We start from the raw sequence: 8,753 nt of genomic DNA on the forward strand, positions 1-8,753 counted from the left end.
AGATTTCACAGGTCTTTCCTCCCCACTGCTGTCAGACTCCACAACAAAGACTCCAACTGATCAAACACACACATGTGCAAGAACACTAAGTGCAAAACTCTTTTCTGGCATTGTTGTATTTTTACTCAGTTGTATATAAAATTTGTATTCTATTTTTATCCTATTGTATATTTTATTCTATTTTATTCTACTGTATATAGTATTTTATTGTATTCTATTCTGTACAGTTGTGTACTGTATTTATTCTTATTATATTCTAATTTTTGCAACATAACTTTTGCACTGTCCACTTCCTGCTGTGACAAAACAAATTTCCCATGTGTGGGACTAATAAAGGTTATTCTGTCTTATCTTATCTTATCTGGAGTAGGCTAGCGGCTAATCCACACAAACCCGCTATTCCCACAATCGTACTGTCCAAAGTGCGCTTCCTGGACAAGAAGCTCAACATCACAGTGGTACTCTGTGTTTACATCAACGATGCCTGGTGTCGTGACGCTGTTGTGACTTGCAAACACTGTTCACCACTGTTGGAGCTTATGGTCATCAAGTGCAGACCGTTCTACCTACCGAGGGAATTTACAACCATACTGTTTGTTGCTGTCTATATCCCTCCCTGCTCCAATAAAAACAATAGGAGTGAGGCACTAAATGAACTGTATCAGCATGTCAGTGGGCAGCAGACAGCCCACCCAGATGCTTTTCTTGTCCTGGCAGGTGATGTCAATCATGCAGACCCAAAGACTGTGCTTCCCAAACTGCACAAACACATTAAATTTCCTACACAGGGAAACAACATTCAATTTTTTCACCACCCAGAGAGGAGATTACAAAGCCCCCCCACCTCCTCCACCTCGATGCCTCTGATCACATCACTGTTATGCTAATGCCAGCATACAGGCCCCTGGTCAAATCACCAAACCAGTTTGTTAGCAGGTACATGTGTGGCCAGAAGGGTCCTCAGAGGCACTGCAAGACTGCTTTTCCACCACAGACTGGAGATCTTTAAACAGGCCACCACACTGACAACACCACAGACCTTCAGGAATATACAGAAACTGTCACTGCCTATATCTCAAAATGCATCGATGATGTCACAGAGACCAGGACTATCACTGTCCAGGCCAATCAGAAACCATGGCTCACAGGTGAGGTCTACAGGCTCCTGAGAGTGAGGAATGCAGCCTTCAGAGCCGGTTATGAGGTGAGCCTAAGAACAGTAAGGGCAAACCTGTCACGTGGAATCAGAGAGGCGAAAAGGCAGCACTCCAGGAGGATTTCACAGTGTCAGCGATAGCAGAGATACTTGGAGGCTGTGGCAAGGGATACAGACTAGGGGTGGGTTTCAATACAAGATTTTCTGATTTAAATCGATTTTAGCTTGAATAATGTGAAATCGATTCATTAAATCCTGAAACTATTTTTAAATCTAAATGTATTTTGCCAGAAACGCCAGAATCTCAGCTTAAAGCTCACAAACTGTTTCAGCAACCAACAAACAGCTAAAACAGCAAATGAGAGCAGATAAACGGATTCCACACAAAGATGTAAAGACAAAGCGCGGACCCAATGCATCAGAATCTGTGAGATGTCGGCTTTCTCCCCCGACGGCACGTACACGGACACGCCGTCGGGGCTGAAAGCCGACATCTCACAGATTCTGATGTTGCAGGTTTCGTCACTCCGATCAAAATTAACTGAATCAGCAGCAAAAGATCAAAACTGCACTTCACATTTGATAAACATCGTTATTAATTCCCTCTGACTTTTGCTGTTTTGCTTCCATCACGATAAAATCACACTTCCTGCACAGCTCTCTCCCTCTCTCAGTGTACTTCAAGAACAGTTTACCATCTCAAATCTCTGTTTGCTTGCTTTTTACGCACCAGTCTACCATTGTGTACAGAGCTTCCGGCTGCAGTTTGTTTTTGTTTGTTTACTTCCGACAAGAAAGCCTCATTTCTGCGGTTCAATACCGAAGAAATTTAACTTTTACAAATGATGCCAAAACTCTTAGCTGTGTTTCTAATAAAACCTCTGTAACTTTGCTCTGCTTCACTTCAGCAGCATCAGGTAATGTTCATCATGGTTTCATGGATTCATGGTTTTCTTCCGTTTTTGATCGACTGCAGAATATTTTTAAGGTTATCTGCTATAAAAAGCCAGAACAGAAAAATCTCCTTCATGTTTTTCTGTGTTTTATCCTCAGTTATTTTGACATAAAGGTGTCTGCTTTAATATTTAAGCCTCTGATGAAGTCTCACAAGTGTCAGTACTGATAAATGATTAGAGTTATAATATTTCTGACTATCTGGGTCAAAATCAAATGAAATCAAATCAAGTTAAATTGGGACCTGGTGAATCGGAATGGAATCGATTATAGAAATCAGTGACGATACCCAGCCCTAATACAGACCATCATGGACTAAAACATATCGCTCTGCTTTAACATCGGGCATAAATGGAAACACAAAACTAAACAGCAGAAACGTTTCTAAAGTTAAGGAAGTTAAGCTAGCTGGCATATAATGCTGTGCTACCTGGTGGTTAGCTACAGAGCTATTGTTAGGATCATATAAACACATTAGCAGAGCACAGTTGAAGGATGAACGCTAACTTTTTCCCTCTCAATAAAACTTAATATGAGAGTTCCTGATGGGCAGAAAGAAATGCAGTCATGGCAGGAAACGGACTAAACTTGATCACCTGAGATGATCCATCCACAACACGAGGTTAGTCATCAGTCTGCTGCTGTCTGGTTTGGATGACTCGCGATGAAAAATCATGATCCTAAGCTTCATGTACCCACTGAAAGATCAAAGTTAGCCTCAGACTGATTCTTTTCTGAAGTGGTGGTTTCTGTTAAACCGTGAGCCCATAGACTTGCATTTATAAATTAAATTAAATCACATTGTAAGGTTTTAAAGACTGAGCTTAACCCTTTCATGCATGAATTATGACAACCTCAATCAGGATTTTTTTCTTAAGTATTTTTATTCATCTTTAGGCATGAAAAAAAGATTTAGAAATAAAATAAAACTATATCAGCTCAGGGTCACAAATATAGATATTTAATAAATGATACTGTTCTCACTTTTTTAGTGTGATTTCTGTTTCTGAACATCACTGCAGAGCTTCTACATATCAGGGCTGTAAGAAGTCACTTTAATATTCATGCAAGACTGCAGAGTGTCATCAGTCAGGAGAGAGCATGTTTGGACTTCATGTTTGAGAAAACCTGCTCGGAGAAGTGTGTTGATCCAAAGATGAACAGGACTCCAAAGTATGGAGAGAAATTTGTCTCGAAAGTGTTGCAAATTTGTACGATATGATCCAAAATCATAAACTAAGATTTACAAATGTGTGAAACTTTTGAGGAGTCATACGTGCATGCTTCAGTCCACACACAAATACAAAGTAATCTGACCATACAACTATTTTATAAATGTATACATCTAAACCCAAATAAATACTGATCATTTACACACAATTTATCAAGTTCAGCTCATGAATTCGGTAATTTTGGCTTTCACAAACCTTTCTGTGCATACAAATGTCTGAAACTACAAATAACATCGCTCCTCGCTCACAAAAACTTAAATATATGTGGACGAATGGCCTGAAACACACAGATCATGTCGCATGCTTATGTGTGGTTTTGAGAGTTTAATGCTGTCAACTTCACAGATCCAGAAATGTAGGCTGTGTTCAACTCCCAGTGTAAAACGTGTACAAATCTTTGTTTGTGGATCATGTCGTACACATTTGTAACCCCTTTGAGAAATATTTCTCTCCATGTTCAAAGCAGACTTTTTCACCTTCACATAAGCATCAAGAATGGCAGATTTATCTCCAGATGTGCGGCTCTGAACTGTCGTACAAAGACCTCAGGTTGATACTTAGTGAAGTGGGTTCAGTTCTCAAGTTCATTCTCTTACTTTGTTGGTCCACTCCTGGAGCCTGGAGGTGGATCTTTGGACCTGTCACTCCTCACAGACGCACAGCTGGATCCTACAGACTCTGCTCTGTCGTCCTCTTCCTCCATCATCATCCTTTGGTCAGCCTGATAGGTAAAGCACAAACATTCAGTGAGTTAGAGTCAGCTTTCTGCACTCAGCTGATTTCTGAACTAGAAACCAGGTCACATAATCCACATCAGGGATTAGAGAAACCTGACTTCTATTGTATTTATTAATTCTCATTCTCACTCTTTTCTATACTTATTCTATTTCTATTCAAGTACAATACTGTTGTACGTATTCTTAGTTTATCTTATTTCTGTATGTATGTATATATGTATATCTGAATTTTTTCATTTTTATTTTTACAGTGTGTACCTTTGGTCCAGGTGCATGATATTTCGACCGACTGTATACTTGAGTGTATATTGTTGGGTTGACAATAAAACTCTACTTGACTTGACTCTGAGCACTTTTCTATCCTGATTAAATTTAAAAATAACATCTAACATGTTCTTTCTATAAAGCTGCTGCCCTTAGGCCTCAAACCTAAAGTGTTCCTGTTTAGCAAATTAATCTCTGTCACGGTGCTTCAGACTCTGTAATTATATTATTTGATTATTGTTGTCAATAGTTTTGGTTTTCTTTATTTCTTAGTGATTGTAGTCCTTCCTCCCTTAGTAGTTTTCTTATCCTGTGTTTAGTCTCTGTTCCCTATGTCTCCCCAGTCACTGTGTTAAGCTTGTGTGCCCTGAGTCTGAGTTTCAGTCTCTGTGTTTCCTGTTTTATTTTGATAGTCCTTGTCCTGTGTGCAGTGTATCTGGATTTGCTTCCCTTTGTCTCGTTATGTCTGATTTGTCCCAGTTGTGTTACCACGTGTTCCCCATGCACTCATTGTCCTGCTTGTGTATTTAAGCCCTGTGTTTTTCTCTGTCAGTTGTTGCATCGTACTGTCACTATGCTGTGGTTTTTCCCCTCCATGTTCCTGGTCAATCCCTAGTTCTCAGACACACACTATATCTTCCTTGGCTGCTGCCTCAAAGCATTCCGTGCATTGTCAGTCTTGCATGCTGCTCAGTAACATTCAATATTTATTATTTACTGTTACTTATACTTATCTAGGTTGTTGCTGTGGTCTCCCTACTGTGTTGTTCTCATTTTGCTTGTTTTCTTCTCTTTTATTTTCCTTCCAGCAGGTGATCCAAAAGATTTTTTGTGTCTTTTCTCACTGGCCCTCTTCCCCTCTGCTTTTCTTTCCCTCTCCTTTTCTTGAACTTCTCTTGTCTACGTCTTTCCCTTTCCTAGCCCCCACTCATGTCTGTTCCGTTTTTAATAACTTAAAAGTTAAAAGAGCTAACTAACTAAATAACTAAATGAATAAATATTTATCAAGTGGACCTGTATAGCAAAGCCACAATGATCCACTTGGAAAAATAAATCCGTTGGGCATTTTTCTTAGCCTCCAGACAATAATTCTGATTGCTACAGTACCGAACAGGACAGGCAAAAAAAAAAGAAAGAAAAAAAAGAAAGAAGAAACTCACATCCAACCGAGGGAACTTGATTGCAGAGTTTTACACGTAGTTTTTTGCTTTGTATCTGTAACCAGACCGTAACAAAGAAAATGTATAACTTGTGTAAATATTTTTTACAAACACAAATCGTTTTTGGACACACACAAATACTCATCTAAGGATGGTTACAAAACTCGTTTCACAACTACGCAGTCTGATTTACATGTACAAAATATTTATCACCACAGTTTGAGCCCATAGATTATCTCATACTTCACCACATGAGTTCTTATTTTGCAGGTTCATATGACAGAGAAGCACTAGTGAAAATATCACTTCATTCCTGCGGTTATAACTTCAAAGAAAAATGATCCTTGTCCAGCTATGGCTCCTACAAAGTGAATAAAATGCTGGTCACAGATCAGTTTCCATAGTTTCTCTTCCTGCTGCAGAGACGATCCACAGTGACTTCTCCTTTATTCAGACTTTCTGTGACTGAAGTCAAATCATCCTAAAGGCTTCAACCCAGCACCAGACACAAATGATGCAAACTAAATTATAGTCAACTTCAAACTCATAATCCTTATTTAAAAATATTTTCTTATACACATTCATATTCAAATATTAATCCAAATATAACAGCAGCAGTTTCTATAGCAAAGGACAAGAAGCAGCAGCTCAAGACTCACATGACCAAAAAAACAGAAGTAAAACCGAACAGTGCAGGTCAGCACTCTGTGGGCTCTCTTTCAGCTCTCTCTCTGTGTTCAGTTCATTAAAGGTGATTATTGAGCCAATTACAGCTACAGAGCTCACTGTGACTCTTCCTCTTCCGTCTACAGTCCACACAAACAAACACACTCTGAGACTCTGACAGCGAAACTACAACAATGTGGTGTTAACACTCACCCTGCCTCAGCTCCACCTTCCTCCTCCTGCTCTGAAGGAGCTCAGCTAACCACACTTTTACTTTCACTGCTCCTCCCTAAACACGCAGTATGCTGGGACTTGTAGTTTTTTGACCTTGTGTGCAGTCTTTTTTAATCCATCCAGGAAACGCACTGCATTATGCAGTTTTGTCTCAGTAAGCGGTGGTGTGAGAAACGACCGTACAGGTAACACTGTGCTCTGTGATGCTGGTGTGAAAGGTGACTCATCTGTGAGTCAGTGAATATAACAAAGTCATTCACAAAGTCAATCACAGCATGAAGACTTCCTGCAAATATTTCACAATAAAAGCACAGAGGGCTTTTAATCTGAAACAGACACAGGAAATTATGAGTTTGTACAAAGAGTGTAACACAGTAAATAATGTTGCTTATTAAACATGAGGAATGAGCCCAGGTGAGTCATCAGGTAAACAGTCACTGTGAGATGAAACTCAGTGTTGATGTGACTCAAACAGGAAGCAGGAACTCTGATCTTAGTTTGGAGAACTTTGATTGTTTCAGCTGCTCTAAAAATATCAGGATCTTTGCTGCCCCCGTCTCCCAGTAAAGGAGCCCAACATGAGGGTCAGAGTAGAAAGGGACCCCCCCCAAACGGTCCCCAGACCAGAGTCTGAGCTCAGGTTTATGGATGCAGTGTGATCTGTATTTAATCACAGTCATGGAGGAAAAAAGTGACAGTGACTGGACTGGGAGCAGTTTACTCCTCGCTGAACTGAGGACAGAAGAACAAACACAACACCTCCCTGCTCTCACCTGACCTCTGACCTCAGGCGCTCCAAGCAGCCAATCACATTCTAGCTGGGCTCCAAATATTCATGTGTGCCTTCATGAGTGTTATCTGTATATGGAAGCTTCTGTAGTCTCTGACAGGAAGTGCTCGTATATCTGTGAAGAGCAGCTGCTGTGGATGCTGTGCTCGCTGGCTTCATCTTGTGGACATGTGAACATGTTGCTTGTGGTGTGAGGCCGAGCGTCCCAGCAGGAAGCGCCTTTATGGCTGTTGTTTGGCTCCTGTGGGACTTTCTGAAAGAGTGAGAGTGAATTCCTGGAGTGCTGCAGTGTTTCTGACAGCAGACTGAGCTCAGACGTGTCTGCCACCGAACCCTCAGTGAAAACACACCAAATAAGACGTGAACTGAAGCAACGTGGCCGTCTGCTTAGTGCTCTGTACAATAATCATATTCATGCTATTTGTTTCAGACAGTAACAGCTCAGCTTCCCCGTTCTCCCAAAAGAGGCTTAAACATGGACTCCACTGACGTCCTCACTGACCCAGGCCCCAAAAAACAAGTTCCCCTCAGCTGTGGACTTTCTTGGAGCTCCAGAGATCCACCCAGCAAGGTTTAAAGGTCCTGCTGGTGATTACCTGGGCAGTGTTTTACCTGTGGCTGTGTTCAAACGTGTTCACACCTGAATCCTCACAGCTCCAATCACGTCTGACACATCCTGATAGGAATACTTCAATCAGTAAAGTACTCGAGTAAATGTACTCTGTTACATTCCAGCACCGGTCCTATCCACGCTGTCGCCCAATGGGGTCAGTGGCCCCACTGTGGGTACGCCCCTGTGTAGGGGCGGGGTTTAAACTTTATTTAAAACAGCTTGACAATAAAGAAATGTTCTTTCAGAGTTTGTCTGTAAAAATGATCCAAATAAAGGTTGAAATCAAAGTGAAAATGTGCTGAACATTGTTTATTTTATTTATTTATTTATTTAGGACTTTTAATTACAACAGTGGTGCTGTACAAACATACAAATTACACAATAAAATAGCAATATCAATTAACTTCAATGCCAAATAGCTAATAAAAAATAAGTAAATAACTCTCATGTAGTATTAAAAGCCAGTGAGTAAATGCACGATCACCTCTACGAACCAGCCTCACCTTGGTGATCTAAGAGCTGTAGGGGGCATATAAGGCTGCAGTAGGTCTGACAGACACCCTGGGGCCTGTCCATTCAGTGCTTTATAAGTCGGGTCAGACAGGAGGACACACAGAGGATGGAGGGAAGGAGGATGGATCTGCTGACTCTGAAAGTTGGTCTGTCAGTTTCTGGTCAAGTTTTGTTCAACAGGAAACATAAACAGAAGCAGGATTCATAGCAGCCTCCACTTGAAACAGCAGCCTGCTTAAACTGTCTGCGTGTTTCTAGCTGATCTCTGTTCCTGCTGATGTCAAAACTTCTCCGATTTATTGGAAAACTGGAGGTGAAGATGGCAGATTGTTGGCTAAAATGGATGTCTGTGGCATCCTGCATTTAATGTTCAGCATCCTTGTGAAAACCCTTTAAAAGTTGTTTAACATGTCCAAAAATCCAAAACTGTTACT

General features: G+C 40.7%; 1 long non-coding RNA gene across 1 annotated transcript in view; it reads right to left on the bottom strand.

Annotated features, from left to right (window-relative positions):
- Positions 1-6,155, bottom strand: part of LOC121813110 — a 9,855-nt gene extending 3,700 nt beyond the window's left edge. Inside the window, exons 1-2 of the long non-coding RNA XR_006053522.1 lie at positions 5,504-6,155; positions 3,939-4,063 (exon numbers count right to left, since the gene is read on the bottom strand). This is a non-coding gene — a long non-coding RNA (uncharacterized LOC121813110). The remainder of the gene's footprint in view (positions 1-3,938; positions 4,064-5,503) is intronic.
- Between the last annotated feature and the right edge of the window lie 2,598 nt (positions 6,156-8,753).

The sequence above is a fragment of the Haplochromis burtoni genome, unplaced genomic scaffold, assembly GCF_018398535.1.
Source record: "Haplochromis burtoni strain Fernald_Lab_line unplaced genomic scaffold, NCSU_Asbu1 Contig_1146, whole genome shotgun sequence".
Classification (NCBI taxonomy): domain Eukaryota; kingdom Metazoa; phylum Chordata; class Actinopteri; order Cichliformes; family Cichlidae; genus Haplochromis; species Haplochromis burtoni.